We start from the raw sequence: 14951 nt of genomic DNA, 5'->3' as shown, positions 1-14951 counted from the left end.
GCAGCTTCAGCAAAATTAATTGTCCTTTGAGATCTCAGAAGCATACGCTTAGAAGGAGAAGCCAATGCATGATTATGATCTGGAATAAATTCTGTAATTTGAAACTTACCATTAAACTGCGAAATTTTTAATACAACTAAGCATCCAAATCTTGTTTCTGGACGATGATATTTTACATGATCATCTCATTTATCCTTTATTTGGGTACCTTGACAAGAACAATAAAAAACCTTGTTTACCCAATGACCGTATTGATCTTTATGTCCTTTGCTTTTACGGATACTAAATCCCACCTCTCTGGCATATGTATTGTAAAAATCATAAACTTCTTGTTCCGTATTGAATTTCATGCCAACTCTCGGAATAAAATCATTAGATAAATTTGCATGAATTGGAGTAGCAAAATTATTATAAGAATGAATCTTGCTCTAAAACTTGTTTATCCAGTGGTTCAATTGGTGGAACAACTTACGCAAACTCTAATTTTCTACATAGACTTTTAGTCGTTGCACTTATATCTCTATTCATAACCTGAAAAAATAAATTTTCTTTTTTTATGAATAAATAAATTAAAAATTATTTAGAGTAATCACATGTAAAAGTGTCATATAAATTTAATCTAATTAAATTTTACAAAATAAAAATAAAAAGAATGAAAAACAATACTTACGAAGAGTTGGAGGCAAACGATTGAAAAAGAAAATGATTGTTTAACCAATATTGAAGTATAATTCTCTTATTAGCGTGAACAATTTACTAGGAAAATAAAGGATTGGTACGATTTTATATTGTTATTCACTTTTTATGAAACCTTTTCTTTCTTTATTTTTAGAGAAAATAACTTCAGTGATCAAAAATATTTTATAATATACGATTTTAACTAATTTTTTTTGGATTTGCAAAAATAACCAACAAAATAGCAATGTGATTTCAAATTCGCAACGCGAACTCCTATTTTACAACACAGTTTCCAAATTCGCAATGCGAATTTCGTTTTCGCAGCGTGAATTTCGCAACATTAATTACCGATATAGGTAAACACAACTATCACAACGCGAATTTCGTTTTCGCAACGCTAATTACCGATATAGGTAAACATTCACCAATTTCGAAACTTAATTACCGATATAGGTAAACACGGTAGAAACAATCCGGTCAAAAATCCGAATTCGCCAATTTGAAAACTGAGTTACGAATTTAGCAAATTCGTGTTGCGAAATGTAAAATCTCACCTCTTAAAAAAATCATTTCGACAGTTCGTTTATTTAGTTAAAGTTAAACGAAAGAACGAACGAACATGAACATACCCTCGTTCGTGTTTGTTCAATTCATTTACAGGCGTAGGTTTAGCTGAGTGATTCATACGTGGACTTAGCAACAGGGATGTCCCAGGTTGAAAACTACTCCAGTGCATTTTATGTCCTTTAATTTTTTCTTTAAGAGGCGAGATTTTACATTTCGCAACACGAATTTGCCAAATTCGCAGCTCAGTTTTCAAATTGTCAAATTCGGATTTTTTTACCGGATTTTTTCTACCGTGTTTACCTATGTCAGTAATTGAGTTGCAAAATTGGTGAATTCAATTTACGAAATTCACGTTGCGAAAAACGAAATTCACGTTGCGATAGTTGTGTTTACCTATATCGATAATTAGCGTTGTGAAAATTTCTATGTTCGCGTTACGATTTTGTTAGTTATTTTTACAAATCCAATAAAAATTAGTTAAAATCGTATATTATAAAGTAGTTTCGGTCTTTTATTTCCTTTTCTCAACAAAAGAGTTTATTAAATGCCTTTTTAATATTTTTTAATGGTAAATTAAATGTTGGAGTTTTAGCTGTGAAAGATTCTTTTTTAAGGTTAACGGAGAATAAACGGTGTATTTATTAAGAGTTAAAATATATTTAAAGAATTAAAAGCTAATCCATGTGTTAATATTTGATTGGAAGATTTCTGTCCCTCATGACACTTGATGGGTTAATGGAATGTTTATGATTATCTATCTAAAATTTGGATCCCTAGGAAATTAATTAAAACCAGGGAAAAGACAACTGTGATGCTGGCATGCTGCCCCAGACCAGAACCGCGGTAAAAATAAAGCAAGTATACACACATATAAAGCCCATATTTAGGGGTATGTTATATAGTGTGAGAGATTACTCATTTAACGGCATTTGAAAGTACAGAGTCTCAAACGATGGACCCTCACGCAAAGGAGCCTGAAAATCAACCTGCAGGTTGCGATCATACCTACATAAATTCCACCCTATACATGCTTATAGTACCGTAGCTTAGCAGCAAAAGCAACAGTGCGTGTACGAGACAAATCCTTTTTAAAGTTAATTATATGTTTAGCCATCACCTCTTCTTAGCACATTATTACTCTACAGATCCATCTCTTTTTCATGGACCATTTCTCTCTTCATAATTCTGCATGGAACCACAAAATCGGTAGAGTTTTTCTGGTTTGTTGGAAGTGGTTAGATGTGAGTTGGTTGAAGATAATTAAAGTTTATTATCCTACCCTGGACTTGTTCATGCATGGGGGATTGAGTCTGTTAATTAGCAAGTATAGTTTTAATTAGCCAGAACAGACCGATATCTGCCTTTTTGTTCATTTATTGTTTTTCCATGAAAAGTAAAACTACTCGGGATAGATGGCATTATGCATGTAATCAATGCCCCCAACCATAAGAATCCCTGGACCCTGGTCCAATTACTCTTTTATCTAAACCACATGTTTTGAAAAACTTGAAATCTCGTGGGTTTTTTTTTTTTTTAATTTCTGATCGTCAATCGTATTTGTAGTTAACATCCTTGTCAAAATCCTCAAATCATTATCATTATTAATCAAGACCCTTAACATTATAGTTTGAATAGCCTTTTTTATTATTTGATCGCATCATATTCAATATGAACTAGGTCATTTTGGAACCATTTTTTCATGTGGCTTTGATTTCACGAACCGAGTAATGAGTATGTATGTGTACATAAAACCCAGAAAGAATTTAAACGTTTGTATCATTACAATCACATGGCCTCAGTTTAAGAAGCAAAATTAGTTTTCAATTTAAACGCGTAGATGGTTGACATTTTGGTTTTTGCATGAACCTCCTATCACGTCCACTATTTTTCCTTGTGTTTCTTGTCACGAGCTAACCCATACAGCTAGCGGTCGGTGTGGGATACTTGGATTTCTCGACTCTATTACATGATCTGCACACCCACCATTTGCGTGAGAATTAGGTTACTTTTACGTCAAATCATTATGTTGGGTGAAACAGTACAATATATTTTATTTTCGATAAAATTATTTAAATTCTGAGACGATATTATATTATCATAAATTTGGAATGGGAACTGTAAAATCATTGTAAAGCTATTAAAATAATATTATCTAATTCAATTAAGAAACTTTTAATTTACAGAATAACATTACTTGCATTCCATTGTAATATGATGAAAACTAGTGAATCATCAAGAAATAGTTCAACTATGTGTGTCTATTTTATTTTCATTATTATAAGTTGAGAAAAAAATACGCTTATGTCTAGTACATTTTGATTAGAATAATACTTCTTATAATAATTTTATCATTATATTTTATTATTTTCACTAATTTTATCCTTAAACCATCATAGTATATAACATGTTTTAGGGGAAACACATTCTTCTATCTTTTATCTGTAAGTTTGATCAAAGGAGAAACACTGGTTTGTTACTCATCCCAAATTCTGTTTTTATTCGAGAAATGAGATATAAAATTAAATTTACTTATTTGTAAAATAAGATATTATGAGTTTTAAGTTTCTGTTCATTTATTCAAATCGGGACAATATTGTTGACTCATAAACCAACCGGAGGAATGGGGAATCAGTTAACGCATTACCTAATAGCTAATGGCCTAAACAAGGAGGAGGATGTAGACCCTGTTGAAAAATAAACAAGTGGACAAGCCACTTTCGGTGGCAGCCACCAATTTTGTCAAAAAGGGTTGGCTATTTGTTGAAAATCAACAATGGTAAAATCTCAATTTTAGTCATTGTAATTTAGGGTATTTACAAATTAGTCCTTAAGCTTCAACTATAAATACCCTAGCTCATTTAGCTTCAAAACCATCCCAAAGCATTCTAGCTTTCTTCCAATACTAGATAATTTAGAGAGTTTCTTGAGAGTTATTTTTCTCCTTTTTATCAAGAGAGAATTATCATTATTTTCTCCTTGGTAGATAGAGAGAAGTTGTAATTCCTATTTTCTCATAGTGAAATTCTTCTACCATTGCCCGTGGTTTTTTACCCTATATTATTTAGGGGTTTTCCACGTAAATTCTGTGTCTCTTTTATTTTCTCAAATTATTAGTTACGATCTTGCTCTATCCGATAGCCGTCTTCCGCAACAATTGGTATCAGAGCTAGATTAGAGTGTGTAATATCTGCTTATTATCTTTGTAGTTGCCACCAAAAGGTGGATCCTCCAACATAAGAAAATAAGAAGTTATTACCCATTCTTTGAATGTTCCAGAGAACTATTCACGATAGTGAAATAGTGGGAGCTATCCGTAAAAGAAGCTATGGCAACGAAATTTGATATTGAAAAATTCAATGGGAGAAATTTCTCATTGTGGAAATTGAAGATGAAGACCATCCTGAGGAAAGACGGTTGTCTAGCAGCTATCAGTGAAAGGCCGGTAGATTTCACAGATGACAACAAATGGATCGAAATGGACGGGAATGCTATGGAAAACTTTCATCTACCATTAGCAGATGAAGTATTATCAAGCATCGAGGAGAAGAAGACAGCTAAGGAGATATGGGATCATCTCACCAAATTGTATGAGGCCATATCGCTGCACAATAAAATTTTCCTTAAGAGGAAATTGTACACTCTCCGGATGCCAGAATCTACTTCAGTGATGGAGCACTTAAACACGCTGAACACTTTATTTTCTCAACTTACATCCTTAAGCTATAAAATAGGAGAACAAGAACGTGCTGAACTTCTACTTCAAAGTCTACCGGATTCGTATGATCAACTCATCATTAACTTGACAAATAGTAATGTTACCAGTCTAGTCTTCGATGACCTTGCAACTGCTGTTCTACAAGAAGAAAATCGGAGCAAGAACAAGGAAGACAAACAAGTAAATCTGCAACAAGCAGAAGCATTGACAACGATGACAACGATGAGAGGGAGATCAACGGAACGTGGCCAAAGCAGCAGTCACAAACATGGTAGATCGAAGTCGAGGAGCAAGAAGAAATTAAAGTGTTACAACTGTGGAAAGAAGGGTCACTTGAAGAAGGATTATTGGAGTCTAAATAAAAACTCCAATCCATAAGGCAATACCGCAAACACTTCACATGATGGAGATGCTCTATGCTGTGAAACGTCAACCATCGTGGAAGGAAGAAAACGATTTGCAGATATATGGCTCATTGATTCGGGAGCAACATATCACATGTCCTCAAGAAGAGAATGGTTCCATCATTATGAACCTGTCTCAGGAGGATCTGTATATAGTTGCAATGATCATGCCTTAGAGATCGTTGGCGTGGGAACCATCAAATTGAAGATATATGATGGAACAATTAAAGTTGTCCGAGATGTGCGGCACATGAAAGGTCTGAAGAAAATTTATTATCCTACGGATTGTTGGATAATAATGCTAGCAAGATTGAAACACGAAAAGGAATCATGAAGGTGTTCCGTGGAGCGCTTGTGGTGTTGAAAGGTGAAAAGATAGTTGCAAACTTGTACATGCTGAAGGGAGAGACTTTGGTAGAAGCAGAAGCCTCTATTGCCTCATGTAGTTCAGATTCGGTAATGCTATGGCATCAGAAACTTGGACACATGTCAGAACAAGGAATGAAAGTCCTTGTGGAGAAAAAGCTAATTCCAGGCTTAACAAAGATATCGCTTACTTTGTGTGAGCATTGCATAACAAGTAAGCAGCGCCGGTTGAAATTCAACACATCAAATTCTAGAGGCAAGTGTTCTAGAATTGGTACACTCTGATGTATGGCAAGCACCAGTAACATCCCTAGGCGGAGCAAAATACTTTGTCTCATTTATTGATGACTACTCTAGGAGATGTTGGGTGTACCCTATTAAGAAGAAGTCAGATGTGTTTTCCACTTTCAAAAACTTCAAAGCGCGGGTGGAACTTGATTCTGAAAATAAGATCAAGTGTTTCAGAACAGATAATAGAGGAGAATACACAAGCAAAGAATTTAATGACTTTTGCAGGAAAGAAGGCATCAAAAGACAGTTCACAGTGGCGAACACTCCTCAACAAAATGGAGTGGCAGAGCGGATGAACATAACCTTGTTAGAAAGAACAAGAGCAATGTTGAGGGTTGCAGGCCTAGAAAAATCATTCTGGGCAGAAGCAGTCAATATCGCCTGTTATTTGGTGAATCGAGCTCCATCAACTACAATAGAGCTGAAGACACCAATGGAGATGTGGACTGGTAAACCAGCTGATTATTCAAACCTCCATGTATTTGGAAGTATTGTGTACGTGATGTACAACTCCCAAGAAATCTCAAAGCTGGATCCAAAATCCAGGAAATACAAATTCTTGGGGTATGCTGATGGAGTCAAGGGGTATCGCTTGTGGGATCCCACTGCCCGCAAAGTGATCATTAGCAGAGATGTTATCTTTATAGAAGATAAACTACAAAGAAAAGAAGACGATGATAGCGCTGAAAAGTCAGAGACTACACAGATACATGTGGAAAAGGAGGTTGAAGAAGGAGATTCTTCTGAAGCAGAACCAGCACATGATGAACAAGAACCAGAGAGTTCTGAAGCTCCAACAACTCGTCAATCAGATCTTGTGAGAAGATGTCTCAATTGGCACTCAGATTATGTTATAGAAGGAAATGTTGCATACTGCCTTTTAACAGAGGACGGTGAGCCATCAACATACCAGGAGGTAATAAACAGCTCATATGCTTCACTGTGGATGATGGCGATGCAAGAAGAAATCGAAGCCCATCATAAAAATAATACATGGGACCTTGTGCCACTACCACAAGGAAGAAAGGCAATTGGGAACAAATGGGTCTTCAAAATCAAGCGAAATGGTGACAATCAAGTTGAGAGGTATCGTGCAAGACAAGTGGTCAAAGGATATGCTCAAAAAGAAGGTATTGATTTCAATGAAAATTTTTCTCCTGTGGTTCGACTAACAACAGTTCGAGTAGTCTTGGCAATGTGTGCTACATTGAATTTACATCTGGAACAGCTAGATGTTAAAACAACTTTTCTTCATGGAAATCTTGAAGAAGAGATTTATATGCTTCAGCCTGAAGGTTTTGAAGAAGATGAAAAGAAGAACTTGGTTTGCAGGTTGAACAAATCTCTGTACGGTCTAAAGCAGGCACCGAGGTGTTGGTATAAGAGATTTGATTCCTTCATTATGTGCCTTGGATACAACAGACTTAATGCAGACCCTTGTGTTTATTTCAAGAGGTCTGGTGATAACAATTTTGTTGTATTGTTCTTGTATGTGGATGACATGTTGGTTGCAGGACCCAACAAAGATCATATTGAAGAATTGAAGGCACAACTGGCTAGGGAATTTGAAATGAAGGACTTGGGATCAGCAAACAAGATTCTAGGGATGCAAATTCACCGAGACAGAAGTAATAGGAAGATTTGGCTTTCACAAAAGAATTACTTGAAGAAAATCTTGTCACGATTTAGCATGTAAGATTGTAAGCCAATTTCTACCCTTATTCCTATTAACTTCAAATTATCCTCCAGTATGAGTCCTAGCAGTGAAGAAGAGAGGATGGAGATGTCTCGAGTACCGTATGCATCAGCAGTGGGAAGTTTAATGTTCGCTATGATATGCACAAGACCAGACATTGCACAAGCAGTGGGAGTGGTTAGTCGGTACATGGCGAATCCAGGCAAAGAGCATTGGAATACAGTAAATAGGATCCTGAGATACATCAAAGGGACCTCAAATGTTGCATTATGTTACGGAGGATCAAACTTACTAATCAATGGGTATGTAAATTCTGACTATGCAGAGGATTTGGATAAAAGCAAATCTACAACATGATATGTGTCAAAGTTGCTAATGGAGCTGTAAGATGGGTTTCTAATTTGCAGTCAGTTGTGGCTACATCCACAACAGAAGCAGAATATGTAGCAGCTACACAAGCCAGTAAAGAAGCAATTTGGTTGAAGATGTTATTGGAGGAGCTTGGGCACAATTAAGAGTATGTCTCTTTGTTTTGTGACAGTCAAAGCACCTTGCATCTAGCAAGGAATCCAACATTTCATTCAAGGACAAAACACATACGAGTTCAGTACCATTTCATTCGTGAAAAGGTGGAAGAAGGGACAGTAGATATGCAGAAGATCCATACCAAAGACAACATAGCAGATTTCATGACAAAGGCGATCAACGCTGATAAATTTACTTGGTGTTGATCCTCTTGTGGCCTGTCAGAGACATAAGCAACATGATGGTACAAGGTAGAAAGAATTGTGTGAAGATATGATTGTTCCAATCTAATCTTCAAGTGGGAGATTGTTGAAAAATAAACAATTGGCCAAGCCACTTTCGGTGGCAGCCACCAATTTTGTCAAAAAGGGTTGGCTATTTGTTGAAAATCAACAATGGTAAAATCTTAATTTTAGTCATTGTAATTTAGGGTATTTATAAATTAGTCCTTAAGCTTCAACTATAAATACCCTAGCTCATTTAGGTTCAAAACCATCCCAAAGCATTCTAGCCTTCTTCCAATACTAGAGAATTTAGAGAGTTTCTTGAGAGTTATTTTTCTCCTTTTTATCAAGAGAGAATTATCATTGTTTTCTCCTTGGTAGATAGAGAGAAGTTATAATTCCTATTTTCTCATAGTGAAATTCTTCTACCGTTGCCCGTGGTTTTTTACCATATATTATTTAGGGGTTTTCCATGTAAATTCTGTGTCTCTTTTATTTTCTCAAATTATCAGTTGCGATTTTGCTCTATCTGATAGTCGTCTTCCGCAACAGACCCATCATCATTCAAATAAGTCTTTCGATCTGAACCTGAAGTAGTCCAATTTATGACAACTAGGCCTAGCACTTGATTTACATATGACATTTTTGAACCAATGAAACTTGAAACCGATACGTAAGAGTATTTAACAGTTAATCTATCACCGATTAAATTAAATTAATTATTAAATTTTTCTTTAATCGATAATCAGATCGATTTTTTGTGTCATTTGTGCTTTGTAAACGACTTACTTATCTTCTACCACAGTTCAACTGATTCTATTTTGGAGGGCCTTAAACACTTTGGAGAAGTTCTATGAGATGTCTAGACTTATACTCAATGCAACCAAAACTAAATTTTTTGCTTGTGAAATGGTAACTAGTAAGGTTACAGAGATCCACAAGCTTTAGGATGGATCGTCTCCCTGTTAGATGTCTTGGTGTGCATTTGATAAGAAGGAAGCTCGCTAAAAATGACTGTTCATCCTTATTGGAAAAGATTAAGGAAAAGCTTGGTAAGTAATCAAGTAGAAAATTCAGTTATGGAGGCCGTTTGCAGCTTATCAAGATTGTGCTCTTCAATATTTTCAATTACTAGAGTTGGCAGTTAATTCTGCTCAAGTTTGTGATCCTAAAGATTGAGAAGTTATGTAGGAGATTTTTCTGGAAAGATAATGACCTTCCTGTCAAGGGAGCTCGTGTGAGTTAGAATCAAATATGTTCTTTGAAATTTGAAGGCAATTGAGTTTAAAGAGTCTGCAATAATGGAGTAAGGCTTGTAATCTGTTGCTTGTGAAAAAATATCCTTGAAGGGGAGGGATCTCTATAGGTGGCTTGGATGAAGGAGTATATTTTGAAGGGTGTGAATTTTTGGAATGTTGATTGCAAACCTCACTTTTGTTGGATCCTTAAAAAATTATTGAAATTTAGGGGTGAAGTAAGGAGTTTGTTTACTTCTGGTATTAACTGGTCTTATGTTAAGTGCGGTTGGATTTGGGATAATATAAAGACTATGAAAGATAACGTGATATGGCATAGGCTCATTTGGTTTCCTTTTCATACTCCAAAGAATTCCATCATTGCTTGGAGGACCATTTTGGATAGACTGCCTACAAAAGACATGTTAGCTCCGTTTGGAATAGCTATGGATGATGTGTGTGGTATTCATGGTACTGCTATGGAGTTAAAGAAACCATTTATTGTCTGATTGATTGTATTCCAGAGGAGTTTGAGAGAAGGTCTTGCATGTGTGCAATTTGCTTTATAAGTCTCTGTGTTAAGATGATAATCTTTTGTGGGTTGTGGATAATTTGAAGGATATTTTCTCCTCATTCGAATCCTTAAGCTGATTTGGACATGATTTTTGTATTGTATATGAGGGTCGTAAGTAGTTTAGGGGTGCTAGGCGCTTGATTGATGACATTGTTGATTGTGTAAAAGTGATTGTTCCTATTGAATTGTGTAGACATTGTATTGACATAACGATAGGGTTAATATGCATTTATACTCTGATTAGGGGATCCTGTATGTGATGGTTGCTTTGTATAAGCCGTATTGTTTGTAGGAGCTTGATTGTATTTTTGGATAATATAAGCAACAACTATTAATCTAAAAAGAATCATTTTTAAATTATTAACCGAATCAAATAAATTTTGATTAATTAAATCGGTGACCGAAATAATCAATTTTTTGTAATTTTTAGTTAGATTAGTTTGAATTTAACGGAGATATATATATATTTTTTAAATTAAGTTAAAATTTGATTGGGTTTTGAAAGTTTAATAGGTCTAGTGTGATTAAAAAATAGTTAAATTTTAATTCTTATCGGCCTTGAGCTTAAAATATATATTTAATAAATGTTAATATTTAATATTTCAATTAATTAACTATAACCAAACTTTAAAAATTTTCTTAATCATTAACCGGTTTAATATCTAATTAACCGATAGATTAACCAAAATAAATTTTAATTCGATCATTTAATTTAATTAAAATCGAACTATAAACACCATACGAACCTCAAACAATTATTTCTTTTTTCTTCTTCTTCTCGGAAACCAATTTTATTACCGACATACAAAAATAGCATGCATAATCATGTTTAGAGTATTTCTTTTCATCATTTTAAAAACACATGTATATCGTGCTAGCGATACATTATGTAGCATCAGCTTTAAATCATTGATTTGATAAGTTTATCGAATCTTAAAATTATGGAGTTGAACTGATGTTTTTAATAATTTTATAATTTTAATTCAAATGTTTATATTAAATTAAATTTAATCAAATTATTAAATTTTGGGAGGACAATTATCTCTTCCACCTACAATGTAGGTTCGTCCCTATCATATTACTAGGGGTGAGCATGGGACCTGAATTCGATGGGTTCCGAACCGATTGGGTCGAGTTTTTTTTAAATTCAAGTTCGGGTCTGGTCGGATTCGGATTTAGGGTGACAAATACCCTATTTGACCCGACCCAAAAAATATAATTTTATCTTATATATTTAAGAATAATTATAATAATACCCCTCTCTATATATATATATATATATATATATATATATTTCAATTAAATCATTGTTTTTATTGAAAACAAATAATATATTTTTATTATTTCGGGTCGAATCTAATTCGGATTTTATCTCAAAAAGTCGGATAGGATTCGGGTCTGGTGAAGGGTATATATTTTTCGAATTGGGTCAGGTCGGGTCGGGTAAATGATGTAAAATTTTTGGGTCAAGTCGGTTTGACCGAAACCTGACCCATTCCCATCCCTACATATTACTATGTTGTTTTGATTATTTTATCGACATTTCATGATCATGCAACCACTAGTAGGCTAGTAGCCCATTCTATCAATTTCTTTACTTTTTTTTGGATAAATCGTTATTTTATTATCCAAGAACAGTAACAGATACAAAAAAATCAGAGGTCGGAATCAGTGATTCGCCTATACAAAAGAATCAGATCATTCAATACCCCATTACTCACATAGAGTAATGTTAACATTAACATTCCTATTAAAATTCCTATCACTCAATTGAATTCTAATAGTATCCTTAATGCTAAGGAATAGTTCATGTAAGTTTCTGGATCGATCTTGGAATAGACGTTTGTTGCGCTTGTCCCAAACAGTATATATAAGAGCTATTAAAGCTAGTTTCATGATCAAAATTGTAAGTGATTTTCCTTTCCAGTTAGTACTTGCTCTCATGATAAGATCTTCCCAAGAGTGAATATTGAATGGAAGGCCAGAGGAGGAGAAGACAACAGACCACAGTTGGTTAGCCGTTGGACAGGAGAAGAATAAATGCTCCCTTGTTTCACAAGGGTCGTCATAGAGTATGCATTTATGGTCATTAATAATACCCATATGGAAGATCTTATCTCTAGTTGGTAATCGATTAAGTAAAGACATCTAAGAGATTAAACTAAATTTAGGAACATGTAGAGGGAACCAAATAATATTTTGCCATGGAACTTGAGGTTTTTATCACGCAAAGTGTCTTATATATCAGAAATTTTCCCTGTTCCAACAGTAAGAATGGGATAAGCCACAGCTCGAAGTTTGAAGATACGCTTAAGGCACCAGCTGTAAGAAGAATCAATATGAACAGTCCAAAAATCATTACCTTTGAGAAAATAGTTATTAATACAAGCCACCCATAAAGACTCTTCTCCTGCTAGTATTTTTTTTAATAAGGAACACCATAGAAGCTTTATTCCATGTTTTCAAGTTTTTAATTCCAATTCCACATTCAGATTTTAAGTGGCAAATATGCTGCCAACTCATCCTAGCACCGGTTGCTGATTTATCATCCCCTTTCCAGAAGAAGCGCGAACAGAGCTGCTCAACTTTGCTTAGAGCCGATTGAGGCAGAATGATTTGCCTACACCAGTAATTGGTGATGCTAAATAAAACGGTTTTGATGAGCTCAAGTCTACTAGCATAACTCAAAGTTTTAGTAGTCCAGTGGTTAAGTCTTGCTCTAATATTATCAATAAGAGTATAGCAGTCCTTTTCAGAAATTTTTCTAGAGACCAAAGGGATTCCTAAGTAGCGCACAGGTAAACTGCCAATTTTAAAACCAGTGGCCAAATGGATTTCCTCAAGAGATAAGGAATGAAAACCAGCTGCATAGATTTCACACTTTGAGGCGTTGAGCTTAAGGCCTGAAATCTCATAAAAAAGGTCTAAAACAGTTGTGACCCCAATGACAGAATCAATCGATCCTTTGTAGAAAATTAAGAGATCATTCGCAAAAGATAGATGGGTGAGGCTAATTCGTTTGCATTTAGGGTGGTACCCGAAAACACCCTTTTCAGCTGTTAAATTAAGGAGTCTAGAGAGGACATTCATTGCAAGAACAAATAGCAAATGAGATAGAGGGTCTCTTTGTCTAATTCCTTTGGCTCCTTTAAAAAAACCAATTAAAGTCCCATTGAAAGATATGGAATATCTAGCTGTAGAAAAATAGATTTCAATCCATTTGATGAAGATTGAAGGAAGACCAATTGCTTTAAGAATGACAGAGATGAAATCCCAGTGAAGAGTGTCAAAGGCCTTATGAAGATCAATCTTAAGTGAACATCGAGGAAAAATATTTTTTCTATTGTAACCTCTAACCAATTCTTGAGCAAGTAGAGTATTGTCCATAATGCTTCTTCCTTTAACAAAAGTTGTCTGGTTTAGGGAGACTAAATCAGGAATGAGCTTTTGGAGTCTCCAAACCAGAATTTTGGTGATGACTTTATAGAAGACTGAACAACAAGAAATAAGTCTGAAATCCTTGACTTTGCTTGGGTTAGGAATTTTAGGGACCAATGCAATAATAGTGCCATTAAAAGCTGGGAGAATAGGAGAATCAAGAAAGAAATACCTAACAGCAGAAGTGGCATCTTCCCCTATGATATGCCAAGCTTTTTTGAAGAAGAGAGGAGTGTATCCATCAGGCCTATGATATTTATCGTTTCCTTGACGAAAGAAAGCATCCTTAATTTCCTCATTAGTGATTTCTCAAATAAGATCATTCGCATTGTCTTCAGTTATAGGTGATTTGAAAATATATTTCAACAATAAAGGATCAATAGCTTTCACCTCATTGTCAATGGTGCCAATCAAGTTAGTAAAGTAGTTGATCACCTCGGTTGACATTGAATCAAAAGATTCCAGCCTGTTGCCATAGTCATCAACAAGGATTCGAATTGTATCCCTTTTATGTTTAAGAGCAAGAGCAGAAGAGAAAAGTTTGGAACATTTGTCACCCTCTTTGAGCCATTGAATCTTAGATTTTTGCTTTAAAAATAGAGTTTCGGCAGATTCGAGGGATTTGAGGTCATTTTGTAGCTGAATTTCCTTTTCAATAGGATCCTCACCCCTAAGAGTTTTAAGTTGTTGATGCTCCAATTCTATCTTCTTTTAGAGAACCCTTATAGTAATATCACTATAATTTGAACGATTAAGATCTCTTAGCTTGGCTTTCAAGCGCTTAAGTTTAGAGAAAAGAACCTGCATTGGATTTCCTTGAGTAGGAATGTTCCAAGATTGCTCAACAATAGTTAAAAAATTGGGGTGGAGAGCCCAGAATTTGAAGAACTTGAAAGGTTTAGGTTTATTAGCTTGAACATCTTTGGATAGGAAGACTAAAGATAAGCAATGATCAGATATTCCTGGAGGAAGGAATTCAACGTAAGAACTTTTAAATCTGCTCATCCAGGTCGGGTTAACTAAGACTCGGTCAAGCTTTCTAGCAAGAAAAGAATTTTGCTGTTTGTTACTCCAAGTAGCAGCAATACCTCACCGAGTACCCAAATTTCTTTACTTTTTGGGGGGGACCAAACTAGCCCATTTGTAGTTGAACCATTACCATAGGAGAGTAGTTTATGTTCCTTTGGACTAGATAATGCCCAAGTACATTGAAAAGGTCCAACTCATTTTCTTCTATC

The sequence above is a fragment of the Hibiscus syriacus genome, unplaced genomic scaffold (assembly GCF_006381635.1).
Source record: "Hibiscus syriacus cultivar Baekdansim isolate YM2019G1 unplaced genomic scaffold, ASM638163v2 tig00110627_pilon, whole genome shotgun sequence".
Classification (NCBI taxonomy): domain Eukaryota; kingdom Viridiplantae; phylum Streptophyta; class Magnoliopsida; order Malvales; family Malvaceae; genus Hibiscus; species Hibiscus syriacus.
This window is presented reverse-complemented; position numbering follows the sequence as displayed.